Source organism: Phyllostomus hastatus, unplaced genomic scaffold, assembly GCF_019186645.2.
Source record: "Phyllostomus hastatus isolate PE091 unplaced genomic scaffold, TTU_PhHast_1.1 phas_scaffold_1066, whole genome shotgun sequence".
NCBI lineage: Eukaryota > Metazoa > Chordata > Mammalia > Chiroptera > Phyllostomidae > Phyllostomus > Phyllostomus hastatus.
This window is the reverse complement of record NW_025334004.1, coordinates 723,584-737,771: the sequence shown is the minus strand read 5'-3', so window position 1 is coordinate 737,771 and position 14,188 is coordinate 723,584. Positions and strand designations below refer to the sequence as shown.

The 14,188-nt window shown below is 35.4% G+C and overlaps 1 pseudogene; it reads right to left on the bottom strand.

Moving 5' to 3' along the window:
• Positions 1–351: 351 nt before the first annotated feature.
• LOC123829167 lies at positions 352–522 on the bottom strand (annotated as a pseudogene).
• Positions 523–14,188: the final 13,666 nt, after the last annotated feature.

Below are 14,188 nucleotides of genomic sequence, written 5' to 3'. Positions count from 1 at the left end.
CTAGCAAGTAAACTATTTTCCTAAGTTCTGTGAGCTGCTGTAGCAAATTAATCTAAACCAAGAAAGGGGTCATGGAAACTTCTGATTCCTAGCCAGTCAACCAGAAGCACAGGTGACAACCAATATGTGCAACTGGTGTCTAAAGTGGGGTATTGGTGGGGGAGGCTTGTGGGACTGAGCCCTTAGTTTGTGGAACCTGATGCTAACTGCAGCTAGTGCCAGAAATGAATTTTGTTGCATTGGCCATAAAGCTCCTTTTTTCCCCATAAGATGGCTTTAGCAGTGTTTAGTTGTCTTTAACTTCATTAGAAACAATTTTGTTACACTGTATTATGACTTGTCCTATAGTGCATTTAGAAAAATACTTATGAAAATTGGTGATTTTTTTGTGTAGCCATTTTTATATTGAGGATGGAAGGAAAAATGCAAAATATTCAACATATTGTGCTTTATTATTTCAATTAGCAATAATCACGCCTCGGATAAACCTCATTGGCTACGATACTGCCACTGGGCAAAGCTATTTCAAAAAAGTTTAAAACACAGCTGAAATGCAAAAAAAAAGATTTGTGCAGTGTATGGAGAACATGCTGTAACTGATCAAACATGTCAAAAGTGGTTTGTGAAGTTTCATGCTGGAGATTTCTCACTGGACAATGCTCCATGGTTGGGTAGACCAGTTAAGGTTGATAGTGATCAATTTGGGACATTAATTGAGAACAATCAACATTACACCATACAGAAGATAGCTGATATACTCAAAATATCCAAATTGAGAAAATTATTGGTGAAAATGTGCATTTTATTTTATGGAAAAAAAATAAGGATTTTTTGGCCAGTCCAACAGAATGCACAGCTGATGTTGCAGAATGGCTTGGTGTGGGAAATTCCCACACAAATTTGGAGCTCAGAGTATTCTGCCAGTAGTGAGTAAAAGAAAAAAGTATTTTTCAACTATGGGACATTTACACAATGGAATACTACTCAGCCATAAAAAAGAAAAAAATTTTACCCTTTACAACAATGTGGATGGACCTGGAGAACATTATGCTAAGTGAAATAAGCTAGTCAGAGAAAGACGTATACCATATGATCTCATTCATATGTGGAATCTAATGAATAAACTGAACTAACAAGGAAAATGGGCACAGACCCATTGATGGAGAGCAGGACGGCAGCTAGGGAGGAGTTTAGGGAGTAGAGAGATTGACGGAAAAAGAAAAAGGACTCATGGGCATGGATAACAGCGTGTGATTGCTGGGTGGGGTTGGGGTGAGGGGGTACATGGAGGGCATAAGGCGACTAAAAGGTAATATAAAAAATACAGAAGGAGTGTTGCAGGTTCGATTCCCAGTCAGGGTACATGCCTGGGTTGCAGGCCATGACCCCCAGCAACTGCACATTGATGTTTCTCTCTCTCTCTATCTCCCTCCCTTCCCTCTCTAAAAATAAATAAATAAAATCTTAAAAAAACAACAATTATGTTACCTCATAACATTTAAAAAATACAGAACAATTTTAAAAAGGCAAATACAATGAAATTTTTAAAAGACAGTTTTTATCATGCTTCAGTATGGGGCTTTATGACAAAAATCTTTATAACCTTTTAAAACTATTTCTAGTCTCTTCCTATTTAATGCATCCTACATTACTACTTATTCAATCTTCATGAAAAAGGACTACATGGTTTTAATTCTACTTCCCAGTTTTAACTCTGTTTTTTCCAGTATTTGCCTTACCATTTAGTCCAACTAGTCTGACCACTCACTATTTTCCAAGAATATTTTGAGTATTTCTCATATATTACCTTTGTTTTAGCTCATGGTTTGAGTGTCTAATATATGCCTCAAATCATTTCCATATCCATAAGATATTTCATAAATATCTTCCATAAAGCCTGATCAACGCCCCATATCAAAAGGATCTCTCTTTGCTTGAGCCAACATACTACCTGGTTTACATGCCCATTCTCTCTTCATTATTTCTGTAATGTGAAGAACATAGGCTTTAGGGCTAGATTAATCTGTCTGCTTACTATGCAACCTTAGGAAGTATCCTAACTTCACAGAATCATAGACACCCCTAAAAAATGGGGAGGAAGGTAAGACACATACTCACCTTGCAGGATTATTGTGAGAATAAAAGGAAAGGAAGTTTATAAAGAGACCAATTCAGAGCTGTCACAAAAATGAATGGTAACTATTATTATTGCTCACATTAAATGAGATATCAATTAAAATATGCAATTAAATGAAGTGCATGCTTTATAAATGGCAGAGCTTTAATAATTGTTGACTTGGATTGAAAGACTACAAAAAATCGTCACTTGAAAATTTGTCTTCTATCAATAGATAGGCCACCTACTACCGTGTTGAGAATGACTACATTGTGCCGTCCTAGAGTTTTTAAATAACCAAGGACATGTCTGTTACTAAGAACCTACCACAGTAACAAACAAATTTAAAAGTAGCTGAAAAATTAGAGCAGGAAATAAGTACCCAAAGCTTGCCAACTGTCAGAAAAATGCTAACCTGCTTGAATATTTTCTTGTTTTCTCTTTTAAAAACAGGAGGGCTGATGTCCTAAAATTTGTGATCCAAAACTAAACATAGTAAGGCACAAATAACAGTGTAAATGTTTGGCTTGTGTAACCTATCCCACTTTGGTTGATGGAACTTGGGGAAACAGACAGTGATGTCCACGACTGTTTGATCATGACACATCCTGTATTATGCAAGTATGGAAGAGGGCAGGATAAAGGGCTGCTGTCATTGGAAAGTTGGACTGGTGTGCTGTTTATGGCTCAGAAATTGGTGTTAACATAGCAAATGACAAGGAGCTCAGGATGGACTATATTCTTTAACCTGAGAGCATTACCAGCAAAACCATTATATTTCCATCGAGCTTCCTGTTCACATTTCAAACCCTAGATAGTCAATAAATAGAAAAAGGAATGTGGGAATAAAATGGGAGAAAATGGGAAGAGGAACTTTAAATTTTTTTCAGTGGCGCTGATCCTAAAAAGAACTGAAAACATTTCAATTGAGGTATTTATCTAGTAATTCTTCATTCCTGTTTAGTTCTAAAGACTTTCATCTTCATTTTCTGAATAAAATTGCTTCCTCTGTAATCCTCTCTTCTACCTGATCTCTTTCCTCTTGGCCTCCTAAATTCAGGATGAAGACTAAGCTCTTTCTACAAGAAGCATTCCAACAGTGGTCATTTTCAATGGCTGATGGAAGTTTGGATTGTAATGCATTTTAGGAAACAATTCATTACAGCCTGTTCAGTGTATTCTGATTAGCAGCCTTTTACAGAAAATATACTCAGGCACTACAGAACAGAACTCTATTCTTGTCTTTTTTTTTCTTTTTAAACTTCCTTACTTATTAAAATGAGGATGTTAATGGAAACTCCTTTGAGAATTTTTGAGAGGATTAAAATTTAAAAATCCACACACAGTTCCTGGTATTTAATAAGTACTCTATAAAATGCAGTTATCATCTTTAAGATATCATCTCTCTGATTATACCATTCAGCAAATATTTATTGAACATCTATTTTGCACAATGCCTAAATATGAAAAGACTGTAATTGTTGTCCTAAAGATGCTCTCGTGTTGAAAGGAGCAACATGTTTTCTTACAAAACAATACCAAAGTCAGTAGATGCTATGAGAGCTTTGAGGGAAATGATCTAATTCAATCTGAGATTGAGGAAGAGGGTGCCCAGGAAGGCTGTGCAGAGGTGATGAGTTGTGAAGGGTATGATAAATAAAGAAGTGATATGGTAATAAAGAATATAGGAGAAAAACACTAAAAGTCCCAGAGATCAGAGAAATAGTGTGCCTGAGAAATTGAAAGGGGCTCTACACAATGGTTTAGAGTTTGGCGAAGGTTGGGGGAAGCACAAGGAGAAGAAATGAGGTGGTTGTGAAGTGAGGCTGGCTGTATGCCCAGGCCAAGAGCTCTGTATACCAGGGTTAGGAGGTTAAATTTCATGCTGAAGGAAATTGGTAGGCACAGTAAATTTTAAGGGATGCCTAGGGAATGACAAGATTAAATCCACATTTTAAAAGATTGCTGTCAGTGGCCAGAATGGAGTCTAACGGATTAGACAAAAGAAAGGAGATCAGTTAAAAAGCCATTGAAATAGCCACAGGTAAAAGAGGGAAACTAGGCGGGGAGAGTGAAAAGGAAAATTCAGACTGTATTGTGGTGGTTCATTGTTTTTTACTCAATCAGCTTGACCTTATTTAGGTTCAATTTTTCAATATTTAGAAAATTTTTAACTTTGTTCAATGAGGCTATAGATTTCTAAAATGTATTCTTTTATGTAGGACTTTATACTTTTGTTTTATTCATAGTGAGAACCTTCTCAATAGTGTAAATGATGTGAAGAGCTACTCAGGTAGATGGTTTGAAAAAAAATAGGAGCAAGCAAAAAAAAAAATCAGGGAAGTGACCACACTATAGTTTCTGCTTGTTCTGCACCTGTCCCATTGCCCAGCAATTTAAGTAACACTCAAGCAAAAAAAGCAAAAACTACCAAGTGAACCACATCAAACTAAAATGCTTCTGCACAGCAAAGAAAACCATCAACAAAATTAAAAAGCAACCTAAGGAATGGGAGGAAATATCGGGAAGCCATATGTATGATGAGATTAATATTAAAAAGGTGTAAAGAACTCAACTCAGTAGCAAAAAATAACAATTTTAAAGTAGGCAAAATATCTACATAGATAATTTTTTAAGGAATACATTCAAATGGAGTACATGAAAAAGGTTTTCAACATCACCAATTATCAATGAAATGCAAATTGGAACCACAATGAAATAATTACTTCACACCTGTTAGGATGGCTGTTATTAAAAGAAAAGGTAGGGAGAAACAGTAATTTTTTCAGTGAAAATGTAAAGAAAAGAGATGGCATACATGTTCATTGTTGGCACCAGGGTAAAGTGGTGTAGCCACTATGGAAAACAGTACAGACCTTTCTCAAAAATTTAAAAAGGGAACTCCAATATGATTCAGCGATCCCACTTTTAGTTATATACCTGAAGGAAATAAAAATTATCTGAAAGAGATATCTGCACCCCTCTGTTTATTGCAGCATTATTCTAAATAGCCAAGACTTGAAAACAACTTAAGTGTCCATCAATGACTAAGCGTCCATCAGCAAACAAATGGATAAATAAGATGGATTATAGGTGTGCAATGGAATATTATTCAGTTATAAAAAAGAAGAAAATCCTGTCATTTGAGACAACAGGGGATAAACCTGGAGGGCATTATGCTAAGTGAAATAAATTAGAGAAAGACATATTGTATACTCTCATTTATATGTGGAATTTTAAAAAATCGAAGTCATAGAAACTGAGATTAGAATGGTTTTTGCCAGGGGCTGATGGGTGGGGGAAACAGGGAGAAGCTGGACAAAGGGCACAAACATTCAGCTATAAGATAAATAAGTTTTTGGGGATGTAATGTATAACATGGAGATTACAGTTAACAATACCATATTGTACATTTCAAATTTACTGAGAGAGTGCTGTATTTTGCCATGTATAATGAACACCCATATTTTTGGCCTAAACTTTCAGGGGAAAAAATCTTTCATTCTAATTTTTAAATTCAATTTTTAACTTATTTATATTTTAATACTTCTTTTTTGTATTATAAAGGAATTTTAGCATTTTTAACATATTATGGTACAAGAAATTCTATGTAGCAAATAATTACAAAACACAAGAACAGACACAATTCAGGCACTACCTATATATAATGCACATCCTTATTTTTCCCTCAAAAATTTGAACAAAAAAAGTTTACATTATACACAGCAAAATACAGTAGATCTTAAATCTTCTCACCACATACACACAAGCACAGAAAATGGTAATTACGTAAGGTGATGGATGTGTTAACTAACTTTGTTGTGATAATAATTTCATGATATATTCATATATCAGATAATCACATTATACATCTTAAATTTATACAATTTTATTAGGTAATTATACTTCAATAGAGCTGGGGAAAGAAAAGGGAAAAATGCCTTAAAACGAGTGAAGGAGGCAGGTAGTAACACCTTCAATTTTATCTAGCAGATTCTGCCCTTGAGAGTAGTCTAGAGTTTGCCTAAGGCCACCCACCTAATGTCTGCATTATTGTACGAGATTTTAGAGATAAAGAAGTCACATTAGAAAAAATTGGTGCATTTGACTGATGGGAAGGAAAAGGTGGGAGTGGTGATTAACTTTCTGATCCAGGGGCATTATATAGAATATCTTTAAACTAAACAATCTTTTTACACATACACACATACATCCTTCATGTTGGCTAGAGTAAAAGATGTTTTAAATGAAGTAGAGAGATAAGGGAAGTGAAGTTCACTTTCCACCACAAATAGAGCATGAACTTTCTTAGTCTTTTGGTACTTTCAGTAATATCTTCCCTAATTCTTGTATGACCATCTTCGTCACATTCTTCACTCCTACCTGCGCATTTACCTCCTAAGGGAAAGGAATAGAATTGCCCACAGAAAGAGGGAATGGGACCAGTGAATATTTTGATACTGGGTTTTAACTGCAGAAGGCTGAAATGGGATTCTAGCCACAAACCATGCATAAAAAAACCCAGCAATAAATTCATATAAGGCCAGGATTTATCATAGGCTTTTACAGTAAGGGCTGTTAACACTACTTCTTGCTTCATTCTCTTCATTTGTATTTTCCAAGTAAACTGTGCTGTGCCTGATTAAGGAGTTAAACTCTTCTGCTTTCAATCTTTGGTATGCTCTTGATAACCTTTACAAGCCAGTAAGATAGTGCACTTAGTCCTCTACACTTCTGGGGTCTGAGCCTTATCTTGCTGATCTCTTAGCCTGCCTTCTTTTTCTCTCTTACTTAACAAAGGAGACTAGCAACATATTAGACATTTATTTACCAATAATTACTGGTTAGTGGATTAAGATAATATTTTTATCCTATCAAGGCCAGAAACAATGACATCACCCAGGACTTTGAAGTAGTTTTTATAGTTTACACATTGTATCTAATTCTTTTTCTTTCTTTTCTCCTTCTTTTTTTCTCCTTTTTTTTTTTTTTTCCTAATCAGCCTTATAGAGAGATAAGGACAGTTCTAATCAAGATGAGAAAACACAAAGTTAAGTCAAATAACTGGCCAGTCAGTAAGTACAGTGCTGTGTTCTTTTGGGTTACAGACTGCAGCCAGACTGCCAGCCAGCAGCCCATGAAATTCAGAACAATGAATCATTAAATGTCTGTGTTTTGGGGTGGTGGTATGAGGGAGCAAAATCAAACACTTGCAACTGTACAAACAAGACGGTTGACCAATTTTTTTAATGTTTGTAGAGTGGTAAACAGTGAGTTTTTAATTGATTTTTGTATTACCTTTCATAAAGATTGGAGACAATAAATCTAGAATTCAATCCAGGATTGGCTCCTTTGCTGCTCCCTAAGCAGACACAGGCTTTTTTTCTTTGAGATGCTCTTCCTGTTTAAATAGAAAATGAAAATTCAGTAAGCAAATATCATCTGGTATCTTAACCATCTATAAGTTCACTATTATTTTATTGAAATGAATCAAAAAATTTTAAGGGTTTTTTGGGTGTTTAAAGTAAGTAACTTTATACTGATAGTTTATTTTATTGTTTTTTTTTTACTTTATTATTCTGTTGTAAATTGACTTCGTCCTTAGCTGAGTTGATACTATATGGCACTTTAAAACATAAAACAACCCAGATTAAAGACTAATGGAATTCTAGAAGACAATCCTTGCCCTCCTCCTCAAAATTCCTGGCTTCTCAAAAAAAAACAAAACCAAACAAACAACAACAAGAAAACAGGCATTAATAATCACTGATGAGCTAAAGGAAGTAATACATGTAAAAAAAGTTACAGTTAGCATAGTGTGGTGATCAGACTAATTAACTGGCTATTCAAATCAAATTTATATAACGACAATGAGCCAAATCTGAATACTTTGCGGTCATTTATTTTCCCACTGATGGCAAGCAAATAATAAATTACTTCCTCTTCCCCAACATCATGGGTACCCTCCTCTCTTTGAGCAGTATTAAGATGCACTGAGTAAACACAGTTAGCTCTATGGAGATCAACTTATTTTTATTATAAAGAAGCCATCACTTCGTTTTTCTGTCCTGACTAAGGACTTAGTTATCACATATATCTTTTAAACACACAGTGTCTCTTTCTTCCTCCTTATCCAGGGCTGTCACCAAATCCTTTTACTTTTTCCCAAGCAGTCTCTCAAGCCCTATCTCTCCTTTAGCCAAAGCACCTATGCTGATTAAGTCTTCTCTTAGTGTTTTCTTTTGTTTGGTTTCAACTTCTTGATTCCCCTCACCTTGTTTGCCTTCTTGCTACTAGAATCATAGTTTGTTTCTGGAATTTCTATTAAACCATTAAACACTTTTTTCTTTCTAAATGAAGTTTAAAAAGTCTGTCTAATAAGCACTCTGCTGTTCCTAGAAGGCAGGAATTGAGGTGCACATTTGACGTATCATGTGTTTATGTTCCCATTAATTCCCCAGGAAGGCTGTTATGTACATTATTTTATTTTTTTAGATTTTATTTATTTATTCAGAGAGAGGGGGAAGGATGGGGAGAGAGAGGGAGAGGAACATTGATGCAAGAAAGAAACATCTATTGGTTGCATCTCACAAACACCCCAACTGGGGACCGGGCTCGAAACCCAGACATGTGTCTTGACCAGGAAATCGAACTGGAGACCTTTCATTTTGCAAGACAATGTTCAACCGGCTGAGCCAAACTGGTCAGGGTGACTGTTCAGTATTTTAAAATGTATACTACTATCTAAAAATACTTACTTTAATATTATTTATATTTATTGACTGCTTACTATATACCAGTCACTTTATATAAATAATAATATTTAACTATAATAACTGTGTAGGTATAAGTACCAATACTCTTTTTCAACGGAAGGAACTGAATGCAGATAATTTACTTACAATTTGCTCCATATGACATAGCCCCCCACTCATCTTTTATGTTTTATCTTACTTTTTGCTCTTTTCTCTTCTGTTAGTAGTGTGATAAATTTCTTTGCCTCAGGGTTGATTTCTCCCCAAGATTTCCTAAGGGAACTGAACTGACTAGAAATATGGTTCTTAGCTCAAGTGATCTTTTAGACACCCTGCAGTAAAGCTCTGGGCTTGAGCTATGGGAAAGTGAGCATTGTTTTAGTTCTCAGCTAGAAGTTGAAGGGAGGGTTTGGGCTCCTTTCCATTAGTGCAGATTAATTGTGATCTCAAATTTAGAGGTAGGGAGGAATATTTAAGATAAAACAAGTTTTTGAAACAAGGTAGAGAAGAATTTGAACATATCTGCCAAGGCAGATCCAAAGACTACCCAAGACAAGAAGGAAATTGACTGGGCCTCTAGGAACTAACAGAAGTTTAAGGACAGCAGAACCTTATTGCCAAAGGTTTAGAAAGAACCCAACGATCTCCTCATGTCCTAAGATCTTATATACAAAACTCGCCATTTTTCTTTTTCATCCTCATTTATTAATTTGACCATTTATTGAACCATCATATATATTCATTTATCCATTTAATCTTTATAATAATATAGGTTTGATGTTTTTATTTCCATTTTAACATATGTAATAAATAAGTCACAGAAAAGATAAGATCATTTGCTAGTAGTAGGTAAAAGAGGGTAAATTTGAACCCAAATCACTCTGTTCTCAAAAGCTGAAGTTCTTAACCATTTCCCTCAACAGCTTTTTCTTTTTTTTTAAGTTTTTATTTCTTTATTTTTAGAGAGAGAATGGAGGAGATAGAGAGAGAGAGAGAGAGAGAGAGAGAGAAACATCAATGTGTGGTTGCTGAGGGTTATGGCCTGCAACCCAGGAATGTACCCTGGCTGAGAATCGAACCAGCGACACTTCGGTTCGCAGCCCACGCTCAATCCACAGAGCTACGCCAGCCAGGGCCCAATAACAGCTTTTTCTAAAAGTTTCTATATACCTGCTTTGTTCCACTGAAGTAAGAGGATGATGTGAGGTCATCCCTAACATCAACAAATCAATAGACCAAGAAAGGGGATTGATAAGAGGAAGAAAATTGTTATGTGATAAGGAGTTATTACAGAGAAATGAGCCCAGAGTTTTAACTCCATTATATGACTGAAAAATTTGTTTTCCTGTACCTTGCCACCAACCCTGTTCCCCAAAAGCAAACTGACCAAAGCTTATACTTAAGAAGAATATCTAATAAGAATTTACATAAAAATATAAGCATAAAAATGAAAGCAAAGGGCAATACTGAAAGGAAAGCAGAGAGAGAAAATTATGTTTATTAGTCTTCATCTTAAGAAATATGTTAAACAAGGATTGTAAAGAATTTCATAATATATTATGCTTACAAAAGCAAGATGTAGAATAATGTGTTTTAACTATTCTCTTTCTAGAAAAATAAGCAAATGAAACCTCCTCCTAAGACATGTTTGTGGGTGTACGTGTACATGAAAGGAGAGAGGAATGCACTCCACTGGCTACTCCAAGGGTCCATAGTTGGAAGGAGGGAGTGCATCAAAGATTAGTGTTGTGTTGATGCACCTCTGAATTCTATTATTTCACTAACTACATCAAGCATGGGTTCCTTTTGTAGTCTGACAGACAGAAAAGTGGAGGAAAGTAGGAATCATTTTAATAAATGAAATAAATTATATTGCTTCAGATTGTAAGACTGGATTCAAAAATCAAAGGTAGTGCCATAAGAAATGACAAATATGAATATTTCCTTATGAGAATAATTTAAAATACAATTGAAATTATTTTGGAAAATTCAGGAAATGTTCACTATCATATACTCCTTTTCCTTTTTTTTTTTTTTTTTTACTATTACCTAATGAGGGAGAGAATAACAAGGAAGAGGGAAGAAATGATAGTCCTTGATTATTCTGGGATAAGTCTCAGGCCCTGTGTTCAGAGCTTTAAAAAAGTATCTGGTGTATTCAATACCGTCAACACCCCTGAAAAGTGGGCATTATCATTTCCATCTTACAGATAATAAAATAGAGAGTAGAGGTGCCCGTGTCTTATACATATAATTAGTATGAGAGTAAGCAGAGTCAGGAGTCAAATCAAGGCCTGTGAGATATCAAGGTTCATGAGTTTTCTTTCCTCCACAATAACTGGAGCTCTACCATATGTATTTATTAAATCGAAACATTGAAATCACAAAGGTTTTGCAGAGCAATGCAAGCATGCAGTCTTCCTCAAGGCAGTATGTGCCCCAAAGCCATATTTCTACCTCTCAGAATGGAAGCCTTAATGAGGTGAACTCAGTGCTGACACTGTCACTTCAACCAGGACTTTTTTTCCTACTTGAAAAAGATTCAGAGTGTAGATAAATACAGATAGGAAAAGAAGAAATAGCTCCAACGTGATTCCTGATCTTGTCAGGAATTCAGTTCTTGAGTTGTCTCAACAAATCATATGACTTTAATATTAAAGAATGTCAAGGCATAATTTTATTCCTTAGTTCAAAAGGAAACTATAATAACAGCTGATGTTTATTAAGCATTGATATGAGCCCAACACTTCAATCACCTGTAGTCTTTACCATAATTCAGCAGGATAAATGTTATCACCTATTTATCAAGGAGAAAAACAGAGGCCCTGAGACTAAATAAATTTTCCCAAAGTGATAGATCCAAGACTCTAGCACATGTATGTATGACTTCAGAACCTGGCCTATAGGAGAGTGAGGAAGGAAGGAAGGAAGGAAGGAAGGAAGGAAAGAAGGGAGGGAGGGAGGGAGGGAGGGAGGGATGCTTTAGGAAAACTAAAGCATTTTAAGTCCACAGAAGTGACCAGGAGAGCAGAGCAGGCTGGATTCTGACATGACCCACTGAGAAGACACCATGACTTTTCAGTTAACAGTGACAAAAACTTCTCACAAACAGTTCTATAAACAAGCAGTTCTTTTAAAGTGTATTTTATTGATTATGCTATTACAGTTTTCCCATTGTTCTCTCCCCTTAAGCCCCCTCTACCCTGCATACCCCCTCCCTCCAGCATTCTCCCCCACCTTAGTTCACATCCTTGGGTCATACATATAAGTTCCATTCTTATACTATTCTTAACCTGCCCCCTCCTCTATTTTATACCTACCAATTATGTTTCTTAGTCCCTGTATCTTTTCCCCCATTCTGTTTCTTCCCTCTCTATGCTAATAACCCTCTGTGAGATCTCCACTTCTGCGATTCTATTCCTGTTCTAGTTGTTTGCTTAGTTGATCATTTTTTGTTTGTTTGCTTGTTTTTTAGGTTCAGTTGTTGATAGTTGTGAGTTTGTTGCATTTTACTGTTCATAGTTTTGATTTTCTTCTTAGATAAGTCCCTTAGGGCTTGGTGATGATGGCTAACTCCTTTAACTTGACCTTCTCTGGGCAGCAATTTATCTGCCCTTCCATTTTAAATGATAGCTTTGCTGAGTAGAATCATCTTGGATGTAGGCCCTTACCTTTCATGATTTCGAACACTTCTTTCCAGTTCCTTCTTGCCTGTAAGTTTTCTTTTGAGAAATCAGCTGATAGTCTTATGGGCACTCCTTTGTAGGTAACACTCTTCTTTCCTCTCGTTTCTTTTAAGATTCTCTCCTTATCTTTAATCTTGGGTAATTTAATTATGATGTGTTTTGATGTATTCCTCCTTGGGTCCAAATTCTTCCTAGCATCCCTGAAAGACTCCTATACATGTTCATATATAATTCTCACTCCTTCCTTGCAGCCCGTGACAAATATAATTCTTTCTCTATAGATTTGCCTTTTTGGAACATTTTGTGTAAATGGAATCATGCAATATGTGGTCATTTCACTGTGGCTTTGTAATATTTTAAAAGCATAATATTTTTAAGATTTAGTTATGTACTAGAATTTATGGATATTTAATCATACCCCATTGTATGGATAAACAAATAAATTTTTTATTTATTCAGAAATTGATACATATTTGGATTGTTTCCAGTTTGGGATTATTATGAACAATGCTGATATAAAATATATATTTACAAGTTTTTATGTAGGCATATGTTTTCATTTCTCTTGGATATACACTTGAAAGTGAAGTTGCTGGATGATATGGAAACCCCACACCCAACCACTTGAAGGGCTGCCAGTCTGTTTTCCACAGGGCCTGCGCAGTTTTTCATTTCCTACAGTAGTGTGTGAGAGTTCCAGTTTCTCTACATCTTTACCAATGTTTGTTACAGTCTTAATTATAGCTATTCTAAAGAGTGTGGCATTCTGTCTCGTTGTGTTTTTTTTTAAATTATATTTTATTGATTATGTTATTACAGTTGTCCCAATTTTTCTCCTTTTGTCCCCCTCCATCCAGTACCCACCACTCCCTCAGACAATCCCCACCCCATTGTTCGTGTCCATGGGTCATGTGTATAAATTCTTTGGCTACTCCATTTTCTATACTGTGTTTTACATCCTTATGGCTATGCTATAACTACCTGTTTGTACTTCTCAATCCTCTCACCTCTTCACCATGCCCTCCTTCCATCTGGTGACCATCAAAACACTCTTAGTATCCATGATTCTTTCTCTGTTCTTCTTGTTTGCTTAGTTTGTTTTTTTGATTCAGTTGTTGATAGATATGTATGGATTGCCATTTTATTGTTCATAGTTTTGTTCTTCTTTTTCTTAAATAAGTCAGTCCCCTGAACATTTCATAATTCCCTTTTCTTTAATGACTAATAAAGTTGAGCATCTTTCTTTGTGATAGCCATTTGTATATCTCCCTTAGTAAAATGTTTATTCAAATCCCTCCCTTTTTAAAGGAAGCATTTGTCTTATTATTAGATTGTAAGAGCACATTATTTATTAAGGATACAAGTCATTTATTGGATTAATTATTTGTAAATATCTCCTTCCAATATGCCTTGTCTATCTATACGTTTTCGTACCAGTGTTTTGACTTTAAATAATACATTTTTAGGTTTATGTCCAACTTGTCCATCCTTTTATTTAGGTATTACACATTTTGCGTCCAATGAATTCTTTGCTTAAATTAGAATTATGACAATTTCCTTTTGTTTCTTCTAGGAACTTCATAGTTTTAACCATTATGTACAGGTCTATGAGCGATTTGGGTCTAATTTTT